Source organism: Muntiacus reevesi, chromosome 6, assembly GCF_963930625.1.
Source record: "Muntiacus reevesi chromosome 6, mMunRee1.1, whole genome shotgun sequence".
Taxonomy (NCBI): Eukaryota; Metazoa; Chordata; class Mammalia; order Artiodactyla; family Cervidae; genus Muntiacus; species Muntiacus reevesi.
In genome coordinates this window covers 65,745,865-65,770,342 of record NC_089254.1, presented here as the reverse complement: position 1 = coordinate 65,770,342, position 24,478 = coordinate 65,745,865, and the positions used below count along the sequence as shown (strand labels likewise).

The 24,478-nt window shown below is 43.9% G+C and overlaps 1 long non-coding RNA gene across 1 annotated transcript; it reads right to left on the bottom strand.

The window, feature by feature from the left end:
• Nucleotides 1–13,431: 13,431 nt before the first annotated feature.
• Nucleotides 13,432–16,073, bottom strand: LOC136171128 (uncharacterized). Its single transcript, XR_010663761.1, has 3 exons — nucleotides 15,424–16,073; nucleotides 14,955–15,184; nucleotides 13,432–14,348 (listed from the first exon to the last, which is right to left on the bottom strand). It is a non-coding gene; the product is annotated as an uncharacterized lncRNA (long non-coding RNA).
• Between the last annotated feature and the right edge of the window lie 8,405 nt (nucleotides 16,074–24,478).

The window sequence follows — 24,478 nt, the reverse complement described above, 5'->3', positions numbered from 1 at the left end:
ACATTGGTTCCATTAAGCCGGTCTTGTAGAACTTCCACAAACACTGAAACTTTTTGGATAAACGGGGGTGGGTGTCCTGAGGCGCTTTGTGGGTCCCCCGCCTGTCTTCCCAGCTCTGCATTAAAAGGGCCTCCCTCTGAGCACCCTTGACTATCAACCAGTGGCCTCACCAAGGCCTGCAGCACCATCTCATTTATTAATACCTCAGGTCGTGATCTCAAGTAGGGAGGAAGAAAGCAGGCTTGTGTCAAGGCCCGTGTCCTTTAGACTGACCTAGAAGATTCTGTCAAGGGCTGAGCCCCCAAGGGGAGGAAAAGCCCTCTCCAGGCCCTGCAACTCTGGCACCCACTGCCTGCCTTGATCTTGGCCAGGCCAAAATCCCCCTTATCTCTGAAACTAGCTGTCTGGGCATTTTTCTGGACTTTGTCTTTGTTATATGGGAAAATTTTGTAACCAGTGTAAAACCCAGTTACTGTAGGAAAGGTAAATAATCCCTGAAAACCTGTTTAATTTAGCTTCTTCCTCCAAAGACTCAAACCAAGCCTGAGGAAATGGCTTTTAACAATGGACTTCTTTGCATAGCTCTCCTCAGACCCCTCCACCTGAGATCCTCTGTGCCCCCTGAAGTCCCTGGGGTCCTCTCTTTGAAGACCTGAGTGTGGCACAGGGTCCACCAGGGCCACTGAACTTGTGTGCCCAGGATCAAAGAAAGCATAAACAAGCTCGAAGCTGACGGACTGCTCAGCCTGCTTATCAGGAAGAGAGAGACAGAGAGGGAAGCCTAGCTGAGCAAAGTATAAATTCACCCTCAGGCTACAAGGGCTCACAGTCCGCAAGCTGCAGACTGGGGTTCATCTGGAGGGGGCGGGCGGCCAGGAGTGTGGCCAGGTGGTCCATCATCTCATAAACTGGGGCCTTCTGGAAAGTTCATCTTTCTGGGCCCTGCTTGTTCTCTGCTCCCTCAGTTGGGTGTGTCCCACGCCGGGGAAGGGAATGGCAGGCAGACAGCAGAGGGAGCTACCGCACACCCTCCTTCACCCTACCAGTCTGAGGGGAGGGTTCGGGTCAGAAAGAGGGATGACCACGAAGAGGATGGACTTGGAGGAAAGGAGACCCTGGGGCCTGGTGCAAAAATCCTCTTTGGGGTAAAAGGCAAAAATGAAAGAAATGCTTGCACCTGAACAGGATTGATTCTCTGACGTCCTGCAGGTTTCAGGGACTCTCGACATTACAGGGAGTGATGGGGAGAGGCAGGCCATGAAGGGCAGATCCAGGGTGCCTGCGGGAGGCCTGATGACTTCCAGTGAAAGGAGGTGCCCTTTCCCGAGGTGACAGTTTCAATGGGGGACAGTCAGAGGACCTTCCTCTCTGGAGCAGAACTGACTCCAGGTGGCTGTGGCTTGGCTAGCTGCAGGAAGTTTCTGGATGGCTGCCCACAGGTCCTGCACAGAATCCTCCATATGTGGACAGTTTGTGGAAAAGTCCCAGTTTTTTCTTGCCATAGTACAAAGAAATGCTTAGGAATACTTCCTAAGGGTAGAAAAGACTGGATACCTGATCATCTTTTTCAGAAACCAATAGAATTTACCAATGACCTACTTCAATGAACTGCAGAGCAGGTTGGCTTAAGTTGTGTGGTTGAATGAAATGAACTGGGCTTTTTGGTTCGGGTTAACCTAGGTTCAAATCCTGATGCTCCCCAGGGTAGGGTGTAGACTTGGCCATACTGCTCAGCTGCTCTGGACCCCTGTCCCCTCACCTGCCCCAGGTAATAACATGTCTTCTTGTGAGAGAGCCTTGAACAGTGGCTCCCAAACCTTGTTGCATATCTGAGTCATGATACCTGGGGATCTTTGGAAAATCCAGTGTCTAGACATTCTGATGTCACTGGTCTGGCATGTGTCTGGGGCAGCAAGAGTTTTAAAGGCTCCCTCAGGTGATTCAAGGACTTCCCAGGTGGCACAGTGGTAAAGCATCCACTTACCAAGAGATGCAGTTTCGATCCCTGGGTCAGCAAGATCCCCTGAAGTAGGAAATGGCAACCTCCTCTAGTATTCCTGCCTGAAAAATCCCATGATCAGAGGAGCCTGGTGGGCTACAGTCTATGAGGTTGCAAAAAGTCAAACACAGCTGAGCAACTGAACAGGAGCAGGTGATTTAGACATGCAATAAAGTTTGGGAGCCATTAGCCTAGAAAGCATCAAGTCCTCAACAAATGTTTATTCTCTCCAGGACCAGAGACGTAATTTGTGGGGCCCTATGTTTGAAACATTTTCAGAATTTCAAGATGGCAACAGCAGAGTGTTAAATCAAGCTCAAGGTCCTTCTAAGCAGGAACCAACCCTCATTTTTCTCCCTTCCTCTCATTTCTATTGGAGCCATTCCCATGCTAACTTATAAAGGAAAAGAAATCACACAATGGTCAAAAGGGACAAGTGAGGTGACTCAAGGTAGTTCTGGCAGGATCTCCTGCTGGCTGTGTTTGCAGCATTTTTTGTTTGCATCATTTTTCTCCAAGAGCCTGAGACCTCTACAGAGGAAGATACCTTGGGCTGTGAGGCTCTGAGGGTGGCACTGAGAGGCCTTCCACAGACCTTGGTGCAGGACTCATTCCTACCTCCCACCCCTCCATGTCAGCTCCTACCCATCCCCGTGTGGAAATACGAGATACACTGTAACAGCAAAGCAGAGGTGCTCTGTTTATTTCATGGGAAATAATTTTTGTCATCTAAAAACACAGGTCTTACAAGAAAGGCAGTAGAGCAATGAAAGTATATTTTGCAACAAGGATGGGACACATTGTATCTCCAGAGAGAAACCAGGTGAAAAAGATGACCTGGAAAATTCAACCCACCTGCTCAGTCATCCAGCAAGCCCTTGGTAGTGTGGCCTCACTCATTTTGGAGAAGTGGCTGGCCGGGGGGGGGGATGTTGGTTTCCCTTCTCAACCTTTTCAGTGGGCTGCTTGACCCCTTTATTGCTGCTGTACCAGAATAGGAGGAAGCATGATGGGAAGGGGCTCAATGCACAAAGGATTCAGTGGGGGAAAGGATGTATGTGCTTGTGATCTCCTTTTTAAAAAAATCACCCCTGGATGCTGGGGCTGGAGCCTCCTCCAGCCTTGAGCAGTGGTGATATAGTGAAGGGTCCTCGTGACCACAAGTCACAGATTCTGTAAAAGCATCGGAAATGGGATAATCTTACTCAGAATTTATGGCTGGCTGGTCCCCAGCCTACTGTCTGGTCTGGGTCCTTAAGCAGGTTCGTACAAAGGGTTCAGTGACTTCAGCTCTGTCATCCGAAACCCAGGACATCTGGGTCTGGCCCTGCCTAGCGGCTTGAGCCTGATCCTAGGCTAATAATCACAGAGTTAGAGGAAACTATTTGGGATAAAATGTTTTTTTTTTTTTAAAAACAGGGATAATGAAAGATCTGGGGTTTCTTCCCAGTTTCAAAATGGGCAGAGGAAAGTGCTTGGCTCTGAGGACACTCCTGTGGACACTTTATCCACCAGCGGGACACTCAGCTTTGATCCTCGGGGATTCTATCCTCTGGGGTCCAGCTTTCATCTCCAGCCCAGACCTCTGAGATTTGGAAGAGAACACAGTGAACTATTTTCCAGCCCATTGTGCTCAGCCCTTCATGGTTGCCCTTACTCAGGCAGCTCACTAACCTCTCTGAGTGGTGGTCTACCTCTATAAAATGGGATATTCAGAAGTTTGATCCATGAATTAAATGCGATGATGCACTCATATCAGTACTTCTTTGGAGCACAGAAACAGAGCTCAATAAACATCAGCTCTTTAGGCATTTGTGTATCACCCTACAGAAATCCTATGAGGCCAGGAATATGACTCTTCCCATTTGAAGATGAGAAGAGTAGGACTTAGAGGTTAAACAAATCAGTCAGTCAGTGGAGGGTCTAAGATCAGATTCAGCTGCATCCAAGCCTTGGAGCATTCCACGTGCCCCCACCAGCATGATGGGTCCACCAGCTGTGGTTTCCATCCCAGGCTCACCTGACCTAATTCCAGGGTTGTGTGTGTACATCTGACAATCTAAAGAGTCTAAAAGGCCAGATGGAAGAAGGAAGATGGAATGGAAAGAAAGGAAGACACGTATCTCAAGGGGATCACCGCATTAACTGGAAAACCAAGTTAAAGCATGTGGGGGGATAATTTTGCTCTCTGTAGGCGTGATGGGGGCCATTGTGAGGAGACGGCAGTGAACATGGCCATTTAAAGGAGTCGTCAACAGCGGACATTCCAGGACATCAGGGAAAGGGCTGGTCTAGCCAGGCTGGCAGGCACAGCCTGCCCACTTGCAACAAAGTTTTCTCTTCTGTGTCTGTGCTCAGTCATATCCAACTCTTTGCAGCCCTATGGACTGTAGCCCACCAGGCTCCTCTGGGCATGGGATTTTCCAGGCAAGAGTGCTGGAGTGGGTTGCCATTTCCTACTCCAGGGGATCTTCCCAACCCAGGGATTGAACCTACATCTCCTGTATTGGTAGGCAGATTTTTACCACTAGCACCACCTGGGAAGGCAGACCCTGAATTCTATCTGGGGGCAGAAATAACAGCCTGGGCAGAAAGACTATGTACATGCTTCCACGCTGGGCTCTCAACCCTCCCAGTCCAGGAAAGGAGAGAGGGATAGGTGTTGTTGGCTGCATATAGGCAGCACCAAGTTGATCGCTAGCAGCCAGGATGGCGGCCGAGCCGAAGGAGCTGGGCTGATGTGCAGTGGCTCTGAGAATGATGGAGTGGCCTTTAATTGTTTATACTCTGGAACCTGGGAAGTGTTGGCAATAAAACGAGAATAGAGAGGCTGCTGGCAGCCAAATGACAGGCTGGAGAGGAAGCCTCCACCCACCTAAATGGTTAAATGGCCGGTTTGCCAAGGCCGCTGAGCAAAGTGTGACCTCACCACGGGGCAGATTAAAATATGCATTTTCTCCTAATTGAGCATAGTGAAATCAGCCAGCGGTCCTGTCACAAGTGCAGGAATGAATTGTCACAGCACGAAACACACCACTCAACAGAGCATCTATTATACGGGAAAAAAGAGCCACATAAACTGCCTTCACATTGAGATTTCAACTGATTTGTTGTCCAGTAGGCTTGGAGAAGACTGTGAGACACGGTTGCCCAGCATCCCAATTTTCTAGAACGGCAGCTGATGACCCAGCCGCAGCATCTCGTGTGCCTGTAGCACACCACAAGGCAAGGTCTGGTGTGCAAATTGGGCAAGAGAGTTAAAGGCTTTGATAAAGATATATGTTTTTAAAAAAAAGTATGCATCTTATATGGGCTTTCCTGGTGGCTCAGTTGGTAAAGGATCCCCTGCAATGCAGGAGACTCGGGTTCAACCCATGGGTTGGGAAGAAGAAGGAAACGGTAACCCTCTCCAGTATTCTTGCCTGGAGAATCCCAAGATCAGCGAGCTACAGTTCATGGGGTTGCAAGAGTTGAATACGAGTTAGCAACTAAACCACCACCACCACCTCCATATCTTACATACTTATGCATTTAAATGTACATTAGGGCAAATGTATGTAAAGTAAGTTCTATTTTTCCACTGCTTTCCATTATAAAATTGTGTGTCCTTATAAGGAGACAGAAAATTCCATGACAGAATAAGTCCATTCTTTTCACAATTCAGTTGTAGGCCTGGACAGAGCCGTTTAGGACAAAGCCAAAGTAGAAGCCTATTTCCCTGGCACAGATTGCCTGGAGGATGCTAAGGCCACCTTGATAATGGGAGCTTCAACAGGCTCATTTAGGTCATGCCCCTCTACCACCACTGGATGGCGCTAGTGAGGAGCCCTGTCATGCTGAGTTGGCATTCACCCTCCAGAACAGACAACATGTTTTTTCCATTTTCACCTTCATAATCCTTGATATTTTGGAACACATCTATAGTACTTTTTGGTCACTTCTTTTTCTCTTTAAATATTTTTTTCTTATTTGCTGTATGACACAGGGAGTTCAGACTGGTGCTCTGTGACAGCCTAGAGGGGTGGGATGGGCTGGCAGGAGGGAGGGAGATTTAAGAGGGAGGGGCCATATGAATCCCTCTAGCTGATTTGTGTTGATGTATTGCTTTACAATACTGTAAAGCTACATCTCCAGTTAAAAATAAATAAAAATTTTAAATTTTAAAACATTTATTCATTTCAGATGTTTACAGATACCTCATGTTCTTAAATCCCCTCAATTTCTCTCATCAACTGAGTCACCCATTTGAACTCAATGATGGGGTCCTTGTGGCCCAGTTCTGACTCGAGAAAAACATCTGTGTGGTGTTTTCTGAGCTCACAGTCAAGTGAAACCCAGACGTCAGTCATTGTGATTACATCTGTGTAATCAGTTCTGTGAAACAATTGCAGAACTTTGCATTTATTCTTAATATTTATCATTAGTCCTCACTGTGGTTTCCGCTGCCCATTGAGGACATTTTGAATCCCAATTGTGTCACCTATAACACAGCTGTTTCTTCCACTGGTATCTCTGTGAATTTGAAAAGCATTTCTTCTTTGTGTTTGACCAAGTCAAAGACAATACCCGTCAGAGGTGAGCACAGAGCTCTGTGACATCCTCTAGAAACTTCTTCATGTCCTTCAGAATTCTCCTGAGTTACCAATTCAGCTGTTTGCCTGAATCTCTTTCTAGAATATGTGTGTGTGTGTGTGTGTGTGTGTGTGTGTGTGTGTGTATGGCTTCCCTGGTGGCTCAGACAGTAAAGAATCTGCCTGCCTGCAATTGGGGAGACCTGGGTTTGATCCCTGGGTTGGGAAGATCCCCTGGAAGAGGGCATGGCAACCCACCCCAGTATTCTTGCCTGCAGAATCTCCATGGACAGAGGAGCTTGGTGGGCTACAGTCCATGGTTTGGGCAAAAACTCGGACATTAAGCACAGAACAGAACAACATATATATGTATGTGTGTGTGTGTATGTGTGTGTATGTACGTATGTATGTACATGGCCTTCTTGAGGACAGGGGTCACGGCCACTCAATACTAGAGAGAGAGCACATGCAAAAGTAGGAATTTGAGCTGTTAATTCTTTTATTAAGAAGGACAATCAAATATACGCTAGCATAAGTAGAACTTAGGCCTCATTATAGGTAACTATAAAAAGTATTGTGTCTAGGATCCCGATAAACTGCATGACACAGAAAATGTAGCCCATATGTAAAAATGCAAATGCAAAATCTTTCCCCAGAGACACAATGGACTATAATGACTTCTTCTTTGGTTCTAAGAAATGATTAGAGATAAAAATAGAAGACTAATTAGCCTTAATTAACACATTTGCTTATTATTCTTCCCTGCTGGTGACATTAGCTTATGCTCTGTCTTTGGTAGCAACACATACATCTTGCTCTTGGAGTTTAAAGTCAGGGCCTCTGAGAGCAGATGTATCTAAAGGGCCTGATGGCCGAGAAGCCGCTGGGGGTCCTCGGGAAGCTGCTGCCATCCTCCTGGTTCCTCTGCCCTCAGGTGTGAAGAGCTCAGCGCCTGGGCTGCCCGAAGTTAGCAGATGGGGAACTGGGTGGGGGGGGCGGGGCCGGCAGGGGCTGGGCAGCCTCTTCTGCGCTGGCCCCTCAATAGGCCCAAGGTGTCAGGCCTCAGTGCAGGGTCTTCTGTCCCTGGCTGTCAGATCACTGGTGCTAACACTACTTGATTTCCAGATATTTCTCCTTTGTCCAGTCTCATAGTCAAGTTGCGCTAAATACTATTATACTGCTGAGAAACTGACTGCATTAATAAAAATAATAATAACGACTTCCCTGGTGCTCCAGCAGCTAATACTCTGCACTCCCAATGCAGGGGTAGTGCCCAGGCTTGATCCCTCATCACAGAACTAGATCCCACATGCTGCAACTAAAGACATGCGTGCCACAACAAAGACCCAATGCAGCCAAATAAATACTAGAGGAAAATTGTATTTATGATAAATACAGCAATCGCTAACAACAGCTGACATTTATTGGCTGTTTATAGGGCTTATATGTATTACCTCACTTGATCCTCACTAGAACCTGGAGGTTCAGTCTCTAACAGAGGTTGTGTTACTATGCCCCCACGGATGGGGAAACTGAAGCATAGGGGGCAATGATTCCTTGCTCCAATCATGAAGCTGAGAAGTGGCGGCCTGACTCCACGGGGTCTGCCCCTGACCACTCTGCAACGCCCACACTGCCTGCCTGCTCATTGGGATCCCTGCCTCGTCATTTAACACTGGATGCAGTTGGGTTAAACTTAACTCCACAGATTCTCACTGTGTTAGATGGTCAGAGATGTTTCTAGTCAAAAGGCAAAATTCCTAGCTGCCTGCAACAACCTCAAAACCTCAATGACTTAAAGTAGCCAACCTTTATTCCTCACTTATGCTACATGTCCGCTGCAGGTCAGCTGGGGGGAGTCTCTGCTCACCATGGTCACTCAAGGATCCAGCCTGACAAAGCAGCCACCACCTCCAACCCTAAAGGTCTCCCAGGAACAGGGAGGAGAGAGACAGTGCACTCACCCAGCAATTTACTGCTCATCTCAGGAGGGACACATATCACTTCCACTCCATATGCACAGTCCACGACAAGTTCATGGCCCCACCCGCCCACAGAGGGACCTGGCGGTGTGATCCCAGGAGGATGATCACACATGGAGATTGACAAGCCGAGCTGACACACGAGGCAAAATGGGGTGCCTTGTAAGTTGTGTGCTTTTGCTTAATGAGGAGGAAAATAATTTCTCTTTGTGGGCTTAGGGAATGCTTTGAGCATGAAGGATGACTTTTTGAGATGCGTGAGACTCCAGTAGGCAAAGACTGGAGGTAGGGTAGGGTAAAAACCTAGGCTGAAGGAAGATTAAGAGCAGGGGCTCAGAGGGGCCAGCCACCGAGGGAATAATAACACAGGACAGAGCTCCCACGGGCGCACAGGAAGGATGAGGCGGGCAGCTGTACGAGGCCACGTGGAGAAGTCTGTTGTCAGTTTGGTGGCCCGCGGAAGGCACTTGGGGTGGCAGCTGAGACAGCAGCACAGAGGGACTTGAAGTTCTGGCTTCAAGGGCACGGGGAAGACTGTTGCAATAAATTGAGTGAGACAGGAGGCCTGGGCTGGGAGGACAATGTGGAGAGGGGTCTGAGACACAAGGTGGACACACCCATACCACAGAATCAGACTTATTACTGGGCTAAAAAATCAAATGTAATCAGAGGGAGTCCATGAAGGAAAGAAAATGTCCTCATTTCAAGTTTGCATGAAGCTCTTGGATGAATCAACGGCACTTCCCTTGAAACCAGGGATTGTGTCTAAAGCAAGATCCAGCCAAGTCTTACTTTCATAGAAGACAGTATGCTCTGGGTCCCATAAATGTCTGATTTGGGCAAGAGCTTACTGGTAACATATAAATATTTTCTTTTCCCAAGAACATTTGAATTAATTCACTATTTATTTAGTAAGGGTGTTGTACAGTTTGTGTGCTGACCCTTAGACATTGACATTGACCACGGAAAGTTCTTTTATGTGTACTTTCTTACTAAAGGGGCCTGAAGGTGGTGTGAAAAATATGTTTCCTGTCTTTCTTGGACTTAGTAGCACACATATTTTACAAAAACATTTTGAGGGGCATTAAGGAGCTACAGTGTGTGTGTGAGTTTATTTTATATGCATGAACAAAAATTCAATTCAGGAAACCTGAGATAGATGGAGAGGGTTTTGCAGTAAGTACTGTGTTCCACACTGATTGCTATCACGAAGCAAGTCCAAGGTCTAATTAACCCTCCTTAAATGGAACTAAAATCAAAATCCACCAGAAGATAAGTTTCTTTTAATTTCAATCCTATGTTGCACATACCAGAGAAGCTCAGCAAATACTGTGTGGAATCTGCCGTGCACAACGTGTGTGTGTGTTCAGTCGTGTCCAACTCTTGGTGACCCCATGGATGCAGCCCGTCAGGCTCCTCCATCCATGGGATTTCCCAGGTGAGAATACTGGTATGGGTTGGCATTTTCTTCTCCAGGTAATCTTCCCTACCCAGGGATCGAAACCTCATCTCTCACATCTTCAGCATTGGCAGACACATTCTTTACCGCTGCGCCAACCATGACTCCAGAGAACACAACAGGCATATCTATACAGGTTTAGGATCTGATTTTCAGTACATAAATCTTTTGTTTTGCAATAAATCACAGGCACCAGTAACCATATTTTAATGTTTTTATATTGTCTTCTCATCTGATCAGCAATTCCAGACAGTTTCATAAACAGGAGAATGCAAAACTGGGAGTGTATAAGTCAACTTTTCTCTCTCTCTCTCTCTCTTTTTTTTATATTGTGGGCAAGCATATTGATTCTATGTTGAAGGAACAAGTTCTTGGTTCTTGAATCACAAAGACGATACAAAGTCTTGCGACGAAGAGTGTGGTCCCAGGACTAGCTGCACCAGTATGACCTGGGAGCTGGTTAGGAATGCAGAAACTTGGCCCCCCCTTCATACCTCCTGAGGCAGAAGCTGCATTTTTAAGAGATTGTCAGAGAATTTGGGTGCACACTGGGGTCTGAGAAGCACTGCCATAAGGGACCCAACTTAGGGAGTGGACTGAAGGAAGTTAAGTAACACATGACCTGCAAAGACTCGGAAGCTGGATCCATTTCAGCCAAACCTCAGGATTTCTCCAAATCCAGGAGTTTTCAGCTACCTTGGATCCTCATTGTTTTGCTCTCTTTCTGCTGGAGTTTTTATGATAAACTTGTTGCTGTCTGACACTTTTCTCCTGACAGATCAGGAAGATGCAATTCTTTTCTGAAGGCTGACAATTTTTTCCCGTGCATGCGCATTGTCTCCTTATTTCCCTTGGAGGATCTTTGAAAGCCAAGACCATTTAGTCTTTCTAGACTAGTCTTCTAGACTAGTCTTCCATAAGAATCTGTGTATTTCAAAGTGGTTGAAGACTGTCCAGTTCACCTAGCACCTCTCAACTTTTTGAAACTCATGCCTCATTTTGAAACATGTAAAGATTCCGTGTCATATTAATACTATTCAGTGAAAAAACAAAGCAAAGCCCCAAAGAGTATCTAGAATATGCTACCCTTTGTGTAAGAAGGGAATATAGGAAAATACTCAGATGTCTGATCACTTGTGCAAAAGAAATACATAGGGGATAAATCAGAAACCAAGGATGTTGGCTACCTATAGGAGGCAGGTGGGATGGGTGGAGAGAAGAGGGGGATTTGAGAGGGTGGGAGGGAGAAGGAGGGAGCCATCCTTCTCTGAGAACATCTTATGTACAACTTTGACTCTTAGATCATAGTAATGCTTCCCATACCCCCTAGGTGAATAAATTAATAATTCAAAGGAACCAAGATGTGGGGGGAACGCAAACTGGAGTGACACATGAATTAACTCTGTTGCATCCAGACTGGATACTAAGGCTAAAGACAAAAAGAACGGTGTATAAGTGCGGTGTTTCTTTTCTTTTTTTTTTGCGTGTGCTGGGCAACTTGCATGATCTTAATTCATCAACCAGGGATTGAACCCAAGCCCTTGGCAGTGAGAGCTTGAAAGCCTGTAGTCTTAACCATTGGGCAACCAGGGAATTCCCTCACTGGTTTTTTCTCTTCTTTTTAAAAATAGTATTTATTTATTTATTTTTGACTGTGCTGGATCTTTGTTGCTGCACGTGGGTTTTCTCTAGTTGCATTTCTCGGGCTTCTCATTGCAGTGGCTTCTCTTGTGGCTCAGTTAAGAATCTGCCTGCCATGCAGGAGACCCAGGTTCAGTCCTTGGGTCAGGAAGATCCCCTGGAGAAGGGAATGACAATCCACTCCAGTATTCTTGCCTGGAGAATTCCATGGATAGAGGAGCCTGTTAGAATACTGTCCATGGGGTCGAAAAGAGTCCAACATGACTGAGAGACTTTCACTTTCTCTTGTTGTGGAGTACGGGCTCTAAACATCTAGGCTTCAGTAGTTGTGGCACAAGCGCTTACTTGCTCCAAGGAATGTGGCATCTTCCCAGACCAGGGATCGAACCAGTGTCCCCAGCACTGGCAGGCAGATTCTTAACTGGTGGATCACCAGAAAGTCCCTATGCTAGCTTTCTCAGAGGAGTATGGGTTAGTAGGTCTGGAATTGCTTTATGTATATGGTAGAATTGAACAAGTAAGTAAATATATTGTAGATAATGAGACCTGGGTTTTACTGTTGGAGATTGACATTACAAATAAGAAGAGGAGCCAGTATAAAATGAACCCTGGAGTATTAGTTTGGAATCATAAGTATCAGTATAAATTCATGGTTTTTAATATATATACAAAAAGAGAGAGGTGGGGGTTAGATATAAGGGCCTAAAAGTATACTACCCCAGTGATGATGAACACATCTACAACTCAATATCTGTATCTCTACACACCAGTCTCCAATGAAAGGACTCAGGGCTTTTGGAGAAGTGGTTGATTCCCAGCCAAGGTGTGGAATACACCAGATGAGCCTAGAGCATCCTGAGGGCCAGAAAACAGGAACATGCTCCAAAAAAAAGATGAGTCTGTTAAAAAAGACCACAGGAACTATGAAGGAGACAAAGGCTGAAACGTCTGAGCCACAAAATAAATAACATTAGAACTGAATTCTAACCTAGAATAAAATTAATACACACAAAACAAATATCCACATTAACATGATAAGGAAACAACTAAACATATATACACATAACATAAAGTTTACCGCCATCACCACATTTAAGTGTACAGTTTTGTGGCATTAAGGTCACTCACACTGTTGTACAGTCATCCCCACCTCCATCTCCAGAGCTCTTTTCATCTTGCAAAACTGAAACTCTGCCTGTTAAGCAGTAACTCCCCATTCTCCTTTGGTAACCACCATCCTGCTTTCTGCCTCTATGGATCTGACTACTCCAGGGACCTCATCTAAGTGGAATCACATGGCATTTGTCCTTTTGTGACTGGCTTATTTCACTTAACGTAATGTCCTCCAGGTTCATCCATGTTGTAGCATGTGTTAGAGTCTCCTCCCTTTTTAAAGGCTGAGTGATATTCTGTTGTGTGTGTATACTACATATTGTTTATCTGTGGACATGGGTTGCCTCTAGCCCTTGGCTGTTGTGAACAATGCTGCTAAGAACATATGAGATCCTGCTCTTATATTTACAAATTCTTCACTAAATTATCAGATGTTTACAATATCTCCTGGAACCTGGGATCATTATTACATTTTTGTTTTCCAGATGAGCATTCAAAGTTTCATGGTTACTTTGTGGCAGAACAGGGTCTGGAACCCAGGTTTTCCAAATCAACAGTTCTTTTTACATTTTTATTTATTTCAGCCAGTTTCAGCTAATGATATTCTTTTATTTTAGTTTTTAAATTCATGAGTAATTTCAAGCATACAGAAGAGTTCAAGGATAGTGTAAAGTACTCCCAATTCACAACCATTAACAGTTTGTCACTGTGCCAGTTACCAATGTATAGCTGCCGTGCTCCAAATCCATCCTTGAGTGTGCTGTCTGTTGTCCTGGAACTGGATGCTCTTGATGGTTCTCTGTTGCCTGCTGGCTCCATGCAAATCAACAGTTCTTAACATCCAGTTCCATTGACTAGACATGGGAGACCACGGATATTGTTCCTTTGCTTTTTCTAGGAAGAGAAATACTGCCTAGAATAATCTCCCCCTGGGAACTTTACTGGATAATAGCGAGAGGGGCAACCACCCTAGATTTCCAAAACAGTGGGGTACCACTACTCTGGCTTTCCAAAACAACCTAAAACATGTTCAAGGGTCCAGAGTGAATATGGCTCTTTTACTATGAACTCTTTTTTTCCTATTCTGGGAGCCTCTGAGGCCTGGGGTGACAAGGTGAGGGGGGTGCATCCCCTAAACCCACAAGGATGGGGGATGCTCCAGGATCCTAAGTCAGTCCCCCTAGACACCTCCTTCTATAGAAATCAGGGCATCTTATGCCCATAGGTCCCTGGCTGGATGTGGGGGGAATAAAAGGGAGACCTGGGCTGGGAGGGTGCAGTGGGACAGCATTGGCTTCTGGGGTAACTGGTACTCAGAGCCACCCCACTGTGCCTGGCCCACAGGAAATGCTGTCTCCAGCCTTGCTGAAAGGCACCAAAAACATTAACTGCCTGCAATTTTGACATGTCAGATATTTAATAAGGAACAAATTAGCACTTGGGTCTTTTTTTTTTTTTCTGAGACAATCCAATTTCTATGCCAGGCACCAACTTCTATATTTCAAAATGCATTTTTGAAGGTTAATTAGAGAAGCAGCAGAGATAGTGTTTTCCAAGAGGGATTTTTCTGGTTCCTTCCAGGTCTGTGGATAGCAAAAAAAAATAACTTTCAGACACTGTAAATTGAGTATGTGAAGCTGTGAGAATAAACCCATCTCATTAGTCATCGTGTCAATTACAGTATCTAAGGAACAATTTTGTAGCAATAGCATATTTATTTGATGTTGTGAAAGCTACCTGGACCCACAGTTAGGATGGTATTTGCTCTTAATGCTCCGAGTACCTCTTTAACAAAATGGCACTCCATAAAAATTTAGTGTGTTCCTACTGTAATTAAATGGCCCTCGTCATTTTTGCATTTATGATATAAACTATAATGGCTGTAAAATCCTGCAATTAACTTTCCTTGCGCCAACATTTCATACTTGAGAAATTCTCATTACAAATTTCATTACTGATTCACTTATCTGTAATTTGTCCTATGTAACCTAAAGAATATTAACAAATTTAGAGTCACTTTTGCTCTATTAAAAACTAAATATAAAAGTCTTTCACCTAGCAAGTCAATCTTGATATTGCAAATGGTGGAAGTATGGTATTGAGAATGGGAAGAGAAAGAGATCACAAGCTTGAGAAGAGTGGGGGTGAACATGGAGTGATGTAGTTTGGGTGCCTCTGGGCTCACCCACCTTCTCAGCAAGAGGCGCAAACACTGTTGGCCAAGTCCCAGGGGAACAGAGCATAGTGCACATGGGGAAATGGCGGGGAAGGGAGGTGAAGAACTGGGGTATCATGTCCAGGCCTAGGAATTCTGTCCACTTCTGCTTGGTGCTGCTTTCTCTCTTGGGGGCTGAGTTGGCTGGAGCAACTCCTGCAGGGTTGTAACTGGCTCTTTTGCTCACTGACTTTGGTAGAAAGTCTGTTGAAGAAACTTTGTCATTACCAGTGGAGAAGTGGAAAAAGAGTTCAACAGGGGAGGAAAAGGTGACTGGGATATGCCACATGCATTTCAATTTTCCATCTCACAGGGCACCGACTGGTTTGCAGTAAGACCTGGAGAAACTTTCTACCTCCTCTCTCCCCACATACCCCTCTGCCCACTTTTTAAAGCAGAAACAAATCTACACCCACCTCAGAGTGAAATGAAAGTTGACTAACCTGGTATGCCGAAACTGGAATTCTAGTTCTCATTCTGTCACCTCTGTGCTGGGTGACTGGGACAAGCTTTGTGACCTGTCTGAGAAAGAAAGGGGTTTCACTAGAATGACCACTGATATTCCCTAAGGTCCCCCAAGGACAGTTCATTTCCTTATAGATTAAACCCAGAACCTCTCTTCCTCCAACAAATGGGTAGGTGACCATTGGACCAGAAGCCCTGGGTTTCCATAACAGTGATCTCCACCACAAGCGGCCTGAGTCAATATTTCCCCCCCAATAACATCCTATCTCAGCATTTCACTGCCTTCCATAACTGCATTCATTTTATTCTAATTTGTAATTAACTTTTACAAAATTAAATTGGAGATAGAAAATTACTGTCCCGACATAAATAATCCTGCTGCTGGATGTGGCAGTGTTAACACAATCAACAATACAATTCATAAATGAAAGAAATGTTGTCATACTTATTACTTCTGTGTGCTCCATCTTTTATAGAATATTACAGTGTAAATTGAAATTTTATATGATTTAATAAACCTCAAAAAGATATTATGGCCAAGTAACCACATCACTGTAACAAATTGTCCGCCTCCCTCATTACAGAGCTTTCTCCTCACTCGGGGCTCACAGCCTCATTATCAGAGCAGTGTCTTTGACAACCCAGAGCCCATTAAAAACACCTTGAAGAAAGGGTACCCCGTACTGTGGAGTTTCAACATCTATACCAGGCTGGCATCCTTGAGGACGGTGTTATAAAATGAGGAAACAGGTCCTTTCATTTTTCATCCAAGGAATCAAGCAACGACCACGTGATCCGGGACCGTAAGCCAGCCCCGCCACACCCCCTAGGTGACCCAAGCCTAGTGCCGCAGGGACACGAAGACGCTGCTGTCAAACAATCAAAGGACAACGGAAAAGGGGGTTTATTACGCTGCAACTCTTTAGCTGGTTTTATAGGGCTACTACTTTAGAGTTTCTTTGTTTTCAGAGCACCAGAGCTCTGCTTGTTGCTGACTGCCGTTTTTCACAGGTTTCTGCCTCAGCCAGGAACTCAGCAGGGCGGCGGCAGACAGTGCGCAGAACGGAGCAGCAGTGCGATTCCAGCCCGGTCTCTCCCACTGGTGCCCATGCTTCCCCCCAGACGCCCCTGTTTTCCATTTTGGCAAAAGGGAGCTGAGGGATGCAAGCGCTCCAATCACACGCAGTGGTTTTCTCCGCGCCTGGTGTGATGTCTGTAGCTTCCAGCTATGTGTGGGACACACTTGCACTGGAGAATTTAATGACTTGTTTTACTGCTGCCTGCCATCAATATTTATCTATATTAACTGAAGAAAGGCATTACTCGAAATGGCGTTTCACACCTCTGAGCATTATACAGTAATTCTGAAGTCATAAGTTGTACCAAATTCTATGGGCAAACACAGACATACAGTGCGAATGGAAATAACCCAACTGGAGGTTTTTAAACTTGAATTGTCGGCAGCAATCTGGGAAACCAAAGGCAAAATTATATGAGTTACTATAGGTGAGAATGACTGGGTAAAAAGCAATGGAAACAATCTTCTCTCTGCGTGGTTTTTCTTGAGTTAACAAGAACACCTCACAAGTATATGAAATAGAGAAGAAAAGTGCAGACAAGGCAATGAGACAATGCAGATGAGATCCGAGCTTCTTTCCACCTTAATCTTTTAGGCAAGCAGGCCTGGACATCTCCCTTCCCTATTTCCCCTTATTCTGCTTCCACCCTGGGTCAGCTTTCTCACTCTCTGTTTTCCCTGTCAGAGAGCCTTCTCTGACCCCATCTTATCATGCAAACATTTCCTGGTTTGCTTCTCTTCAACATACTTGTTGAACGAATGTCTCACTCATGCGATGGTTTATGCCCTTGCTTACTGCCTGCCTCCCCACTAGCCTTTAAGCTTCTTAAAGGCAGAGATGAGTCGGACTGATTCACCATTCTGCCTCCAGGAAGAAGCACAGGTACACGGGAGGTGGTGGGGGCCACCTTCCATTTGCAGAGTGCATTATCTACTCTAGGAGATCACAGGCTTGAAGCACAGTGGCTATTTCTACTGTCTGTACAGACCACATCATTTTGAGTCAACGCCTTTAAAAAGATCATTTCAACATCTCATGCTTGAGCTCTTCTCAAAGACCAGAATTTTCAAGGATGAAAGGATATAGGAAACCAGCTGGGCCAACCTTTCACTTTACAGAGAAGAGAACTTAGTTCCGGGGGAATTGGGAGACTCATCCAAGGTCGTTTGATGCTTTGCAGTGGCAGGAGAAGGTTCAGAACCTGGGCTTCTGGCAGCCTTCTGGTTGCAGCTCTCTCTACACACTTTTACTCTGTCTCCAAAGTTACATTTTCCAGCCAAAAGCTTCTACAATGGCTTGACTTTCACATTCTGGTCTGAAATGTACTTCTTATAATTCTCCCATCTTAAGAAATTATGTTTATGGGACATGTGGGCAAGAGAATTAGTCCTCAATTCATAATAGATAAGGTTTACATTTTTAATAACGGAAATTGAACTTCACAGAAACTTTATAACAGTACTACTAGCCCAACATACTTAGGTTTTATATTCATCCAAAATTACTCACCCAAGCGACTTTCTACACTTTGGAAGAAATACCAGACTTGGAACTAGAAACAGTGAACAGAAGGACTGACATTCAGGGGAGTTTGGTTCCCAGTCTCTCTGAAGTTGTAAAAACCTGCTGCTACGTGGTGGATTCCATAAAGTGGGACTGACACATCATTTTTTTTTAAATTGTTAAGTGGAATTAATTTATTTTCATTTTAGAGCTTGGAAGCACTCCTTGAATTAACCAGAGATACCCTGGAGAATGAACTACAAGGCTGAGAATCACTGAATTAAGATGCTGAAAAGCAGTAGGTAAGACCTTGTATATATCCATCCACATCCAGGCATGAATCTTAGCATGACTTATAAAGTGATTTATGTTCCTTAAATAAATAGACAGGCATATTTAAAAGGGGCTTAAAAGGTGTCAAGAAAAAAAAAACTGTTCAGAAAACACTGGTACATCTTGCTGTTTACAGAAAACAAGGGGAGATGTCGGTCTAATTTCATGCCATCCTAGGTACTTTGTGGTAAATAAAATTATATACTAAAATAAAATCTTTTCTTTCAATTACATCTGTTTATCAACTAAGTTCTGAATAAAGTAAATTTACTATTTGTTTACTAAAATTATTTTGTGCTATTTGCTTATGTATCTTTGCTAAATAAAGGAAGGCATGGTTCATATGGGGCAGAATCTTTTAAAACAGAGAAATATGTAAAGCTTTCTTTTAACATCAAATCAATATCTCATTTTCTTAGTGATTAATTCAAAATGAGCATCCAACTCATAAGGTTTTAACTGATGTATATCTCAATCTTTTATTTACTCTTCATACCTCCAAAACAGGATCATTTCTATATCAGTTGATCATCTTATTGATATTCCCTGTATTAGGTCAGTGGAACCTGCACAGATGAGAAAACAGCTTTAGGTATCTTGAAATCAGGGTACAGAAATTTTCTTCATTCTTTCAGGCTAACAAGCAGTGACAGGTATTCAAAGCATCAAACTGTCAACTCTGGGACTTCTACTGTCGTCTGCATCATAATCTATTTCTTAGTAACACTTGGTCTGAGCGGCAGTAATAGAATTAATTATACTTCATTTTGCTGCCTTTAACAGTATTGACCAAATTTAAGAACAAATGAGAAGTGCTTATCAAGCTTGAAGAAAATAATCCATCAGTGGCACAATTTAAATTCTCTGCAGTTCTCTTATTAATCAAAGTAACACTTACTATCCTATCTCCACTTCCCATTAACAGTCATTAAGCCCGGCTGCTGATTGAAGCAATTTCTTTAGGGATCTCAACCTCATTTTTAAGAGAACCTACTTTAGTGGAAAACAATATCATATAAGCACGGCAACTTAAAGGAGAAGGGAGAAGGTTCTTCAATCATGTCCTGACCTTGATATTTCTCAGTGGTGTAAGTTTGAAAAGCACACAACTGTGAGCTCGGGAGCTTCCGAGTGAATGGCTGCCCTTGCCCAGCACCCGCGGGAGGCACAGATCCAACAAGCAAGGCATGGACTTGGGTTAAACACCTCGCCAGCCCTTCTAAGCCACTGGGCCCCCTGGGTCATTCTTTCACAGGGTCAGCTGCATCTCAGACACAGGGAACACAGTGAGAAGGGCCTGCCAGGAACACCTCGGTCTTGACTTGTGGCTCTGAGCAGGTGCATGGTGGAGACAGAAGATAAGATGTCTGGAGTCGCAAGACGTTGAGTTGGAGGCAATACTCAGCACTACTAACCTGCAGGACCTTGAGCCACTAGTCTATTCTTTCTGTCTTCATTGTCTTCATTTTTTCTCTGAATAGAAATAATAATATCATCTGCTAGATGTACTTTTCCAAATTGCTGTAGAAAGCACATCAGAAAATGTATGTGAACATCCTTTGCAATTGATTAACACCCTACAAATGTGAACAAGTCAAGTCCTAGAAGTCATAGACGGTGTTTCATTCAATGCTCTCCCCAGCTCCTTGCCTGAAGCTTATCTGTAGTAGGTGCCCAATTAAGTACTGAATTAATGCTAAAGAAGATATTTTCAAAAATGAGAATAAGGGAATCCACATGATTAAAGTGGGCCAATGGTCTTTCAAAAACACCTGTGGAGTGGAAGGGGCCATAAATGAACCACATACAATTTTAGGGCACTGGGGGAAGACAAGGCATGACTAGAATCAAAGGAATTTGGAGGGCAATGACTTCTGGGCTAAAAAGAGCTCTGAGATCAGTATGATTGAGGAAATAGTTGTCACAAGAGGAAAAAGCCCAGAGATTGTTGGTGATTGGTGAGATAAAGCAACACCCACAAGCCAATCTGGTGATGCCAGGGAAGAGGCTAGTACTGAGATGAGGTTAGTACTTCCTCACCAAGGACCCTCTGCATTCTGCCCCTTGGGATTTAATGTCAGTGCCACTGACAGCAGCTTCAGTAGCTGGGCTATTACTAGTCAAATCATCAAGTTGAAAGCAAAGGAATCACATATCAGGGTTGGGGGTGGACTTGGGCTTTGGCACTAGGATGGCATCTTATCCACCAGTGTTACTGTGTCAAGGCATCTAGTGCCCTAGACCTCCTCATCTGCATAATCCCATGGAAATCACTGTTTCCTTCTGGTTATTCACTGTAATTCACTCTAATCCCAATATTTATAAAAGCCAAATATACATGGTACTAGTTATAAAATTTCAAGGTGGTAAAACACTTAGCATTTATCCTCCTCCATCTTATGGAAGAGGAAACTGGTTCAGAGAGGTCCAGTGGCTTGCCTGAGGTCACCCAGCTGGGCACTGTTGGCCAACTTTAGCTCATTCAAAAGTGACCTTGCTCCTTTGGGCTGCCTTCTGAGGTCTCTTGTGAAGCCCTTCTCTTTTTCCCAGAGAAGGCTGTGTTCCTCTGGAGGAGACCCAAACAACCCTCTCAGGAAGGACTTCTGCACACATCTGTCCCCTTCTTATTTTTATGATTTAGGCATGGGACCCTTTTGCTTTGGGCTGGCTCCAACATAAGGGTGTCAGAGATTGGACAGGAGAGATAGATCCATTATTTTGCTTTAATGGTCAAAGTCCTGGAAGGGATCAATCAAGACTTGGATCTGAATTTGCTTGGTCAGCATAGACATGAAGATGCCATTCAATAGGCTGTTGGGTCTGATGAATAAAGACAATCATATAATCAATGAAAAGATGGAACCACCTCAGATTCCGATGATCACTGATGTTTCCAGTTTCAAATCATGTCCTGCTCTTGAGATGCTCCCAGACCAAAAGAGAGCAGAGTTCAGCAGAGAGTGAATTTTCTTTCCTTGAAGAGATGAAGGGCACCATCCACCACTTAATTTCTGGTAAGGCATTAAATGTATGATTCTCATCTCTCAGAAATGAGATGCTGAGCTGAATTTTTGGATCAATGGAATACCTACTCTTGTTAAAGCACTTAAAGAGGAAAACATCTACAAAATGTCCCATTAGGCTGATAAATTTATAACACTATGAAAAGTGTGCCAGCAGTTTCAAAGCCGACCAGAGCGTTGTCGTTTAAGGAGTATGAATGGATTTGAGTTTAGCGATATCTCATCGACATGAACAAGTTTAGCCATCACATCCCTTCCCAATATTTCCCCCATTTACTTTTAACTAGGCATCCGTATGCCATGACAGAATGTGGACATCATCTTAAAAAATCAGTTGTAAAATGAATGATATTAAATGGACTTTCACAGCATGAAGACATGGAAATATATTCTCATCTTGATGTGTGGGGCTGTACAGACATAAATGCCATTAGCATTGATGGTAATTATGTGCGTAAATCCCCACGCTCTGGATGAGATTATGCCCCTTAGTTTGCAAGTACAATGATGGACTCATTTTTGAGACTGGAAACAGCTGAGACTTTCCCCCCATCTCTCACTGGAAGAGAGATCCAGAGTGGCTTAGAGCGTAAAATCTGATCACCCACTTTCCCAAAACATGCAATTCAAGCATTTTAAAACTCTTTTGCCTCAGAAAAGCTGAAGATGTAGGAAAAAAAGTCTTAAAATGCTGTCTGAGTATTCCAGTAATTTATGCCAGATCATTCATAGTTTCCTGTCACCTGTGAGGGTGGGAGCTATACACTCTCACCACCAATTTGTTTTATTATGGTCTGATAAGTAGCAAGAATATTTTTTTAGTCAACCCAGAAAAGGCTATTTAGCTGCAATGAAAATTTGTGGAAAGTGAGCAAATTTAGCATCTTGCTCATCAAAGTCAAAATATTTTAATCTTATGAAAACAGGCAGCAGATGACAGTGCCAGGGGAAAAGTTCAAGTCTCCTGTTTTTAATTCTTAAATTAATAAGGCAGAGTGACCCAGAGTTTTGGTTGGGCCTTACCTTATACTGTAGGGAAACAAACAAAAAATCCTCTTTGCCAAAAAGTCAGAAGACATTGCCTCAGTGGGCCACCTGGTTTATAACTTTACAAACACTTTATCAGGGGAAGACAGGGCAAGGAGACACATGTAATTAAAATATACTGAAAAAACAAGCCATTGTGGCTCTCAATTACAATGGAACTAAGAAGCAACCATATTATTTCTACAAACTATTTTCACTTAGCACAGTTCAGATGGAATTATAGCCATGACCTTTTAAAAATGTGAAAGAGTGAATCAATACCCTTTCACAGGCAAGACTGCAGGAGCAGAATTGGCCGTGCTGTAATAGTGTGTATTTCTGCATCAGAAGGCAGTTGAAACCTAATTATCGTCAATCACATACAAGGTAGCTCCCCGTCCTGATGAGCACGGGTGGGCAGAAGTGTGTACAGGAGGGTCTGTGCCTGTGGGTCTTCGTGGAGGAGGAACACGTGTGGTGAAGAGGCTGGGGGAACCTTGGATGCCCTGGGCAGGTGGAGTAAGGCTTACAGGTGAGTTATAGGGACTGTCACTCATTTACAATAACTAACACTGGCCTGTCAGAAACAGCCACCTGTAAATGATGTATGAATGGCTGGCAGCCTGCCATCCCCCAATAGACCTTGCAGCCAAGAATCACATTTTATTGTCGAGGTCATTGGAATGCTTACTTGGATACATGCCATATATTATTAAAAAATAACAAACAGCCAATCAGCAACAATTCTTAAGGCTCAAGGGCAAAATAGCCAACCTGCCTTTTGAAAATAGAAAAGCGAACATCCAAGATCCATTTTAGCAGACAATATTTTAATTGCTTCTCTCCAGATGTAAAGAAGCAACGCTCTGGAGAAGCCTAAGCCTGGTAATACAATGTCAAATGGAGAGCATACATATGGATATTCACTTTTCCTAAGTTCTTTTATCCATGATGCCAGCCAAACAAAAACAAACTCCTCTTCATCAACAACAGTGACAGCTCCAACTGCTAGACTACCTGCTGATAAGTTCCCAGGCTATGAAAGCCACAGCAACCAGTTAGGGAGGTGAGGAAATAAGGATCTCAGGTTTGATTTTTCTATTCAGTTCCATCTTTTTGGATTCTGCCTGAAACACTAAGATAATCATATATACTATGACACTTTTATTTGGTGCAATATTTTTTGTGTACCATCAGAAGGCCATATCATATTTTTAATTTTATTCAATAGACTAAGTGTTAGTAGAAGTTTCAACATTATTCCAACACAAGAAACACAACACTAGGACTTCCCTGGAAGTCCAGAGCCCACCTTCCAATGCAAGGGGTGCAGGTTCGATCCCCAGTCAGGGAGCTAAGATCTCACCTGCCCCATAGCCAAAAACCAAAGCCTAAAACAGAAGCAATATTGTAATAAATTCAATAAAGAGTTAAAAATGGTCAACATAAAGAAATCTTTTTAAAAACCCACATTATTAAGTGTTATGGATATTAAGCCATGAAGAAGTGTTTGACAGCACCTTGTAACTTTGCTTTAAAGCACCCCCCCCCAAAAAAAAGTCTATTCTGTAGCCATACACTTTCAAATATTGTCCTATCTACCTTGGGGCTGAAAAATCTCTGTGAGAATCAGCCTGCACAGTCCTGGTTCACCAGATTCACTTGCTGCCACAGAAATGAAGGATATGGAATATTTGTTAACATTATATAGTAATTGGACAATCTTTTGTTCAATGCTTTTAATGTTCCTAGAATAAAAACATTAAAAATGCACTTTAAAAAACTGGGAATACTCATTTCACACAAGCAATAGTTTTTAATTTAGAAAAAGAGTGTAATTGAAATTACATTTGTTATGCAGAGACTACCAATAATTATCTTGGCTTTAAATATGCAGACACAAAGATTCCTTTGGAACTGATGACTCTTTTCAGAAGTGGCTACTACTGGTTGAGCTCAGTGATCCAGGCCCTGGCCTGTGAAGCAGGTGGTCCCCAGGGGTAGCAGATGGCCCTCCAGAGCCGCCGGGTAGCACCTGTGCCAATTTAGCCAGGGCATGCCTGCCCCAG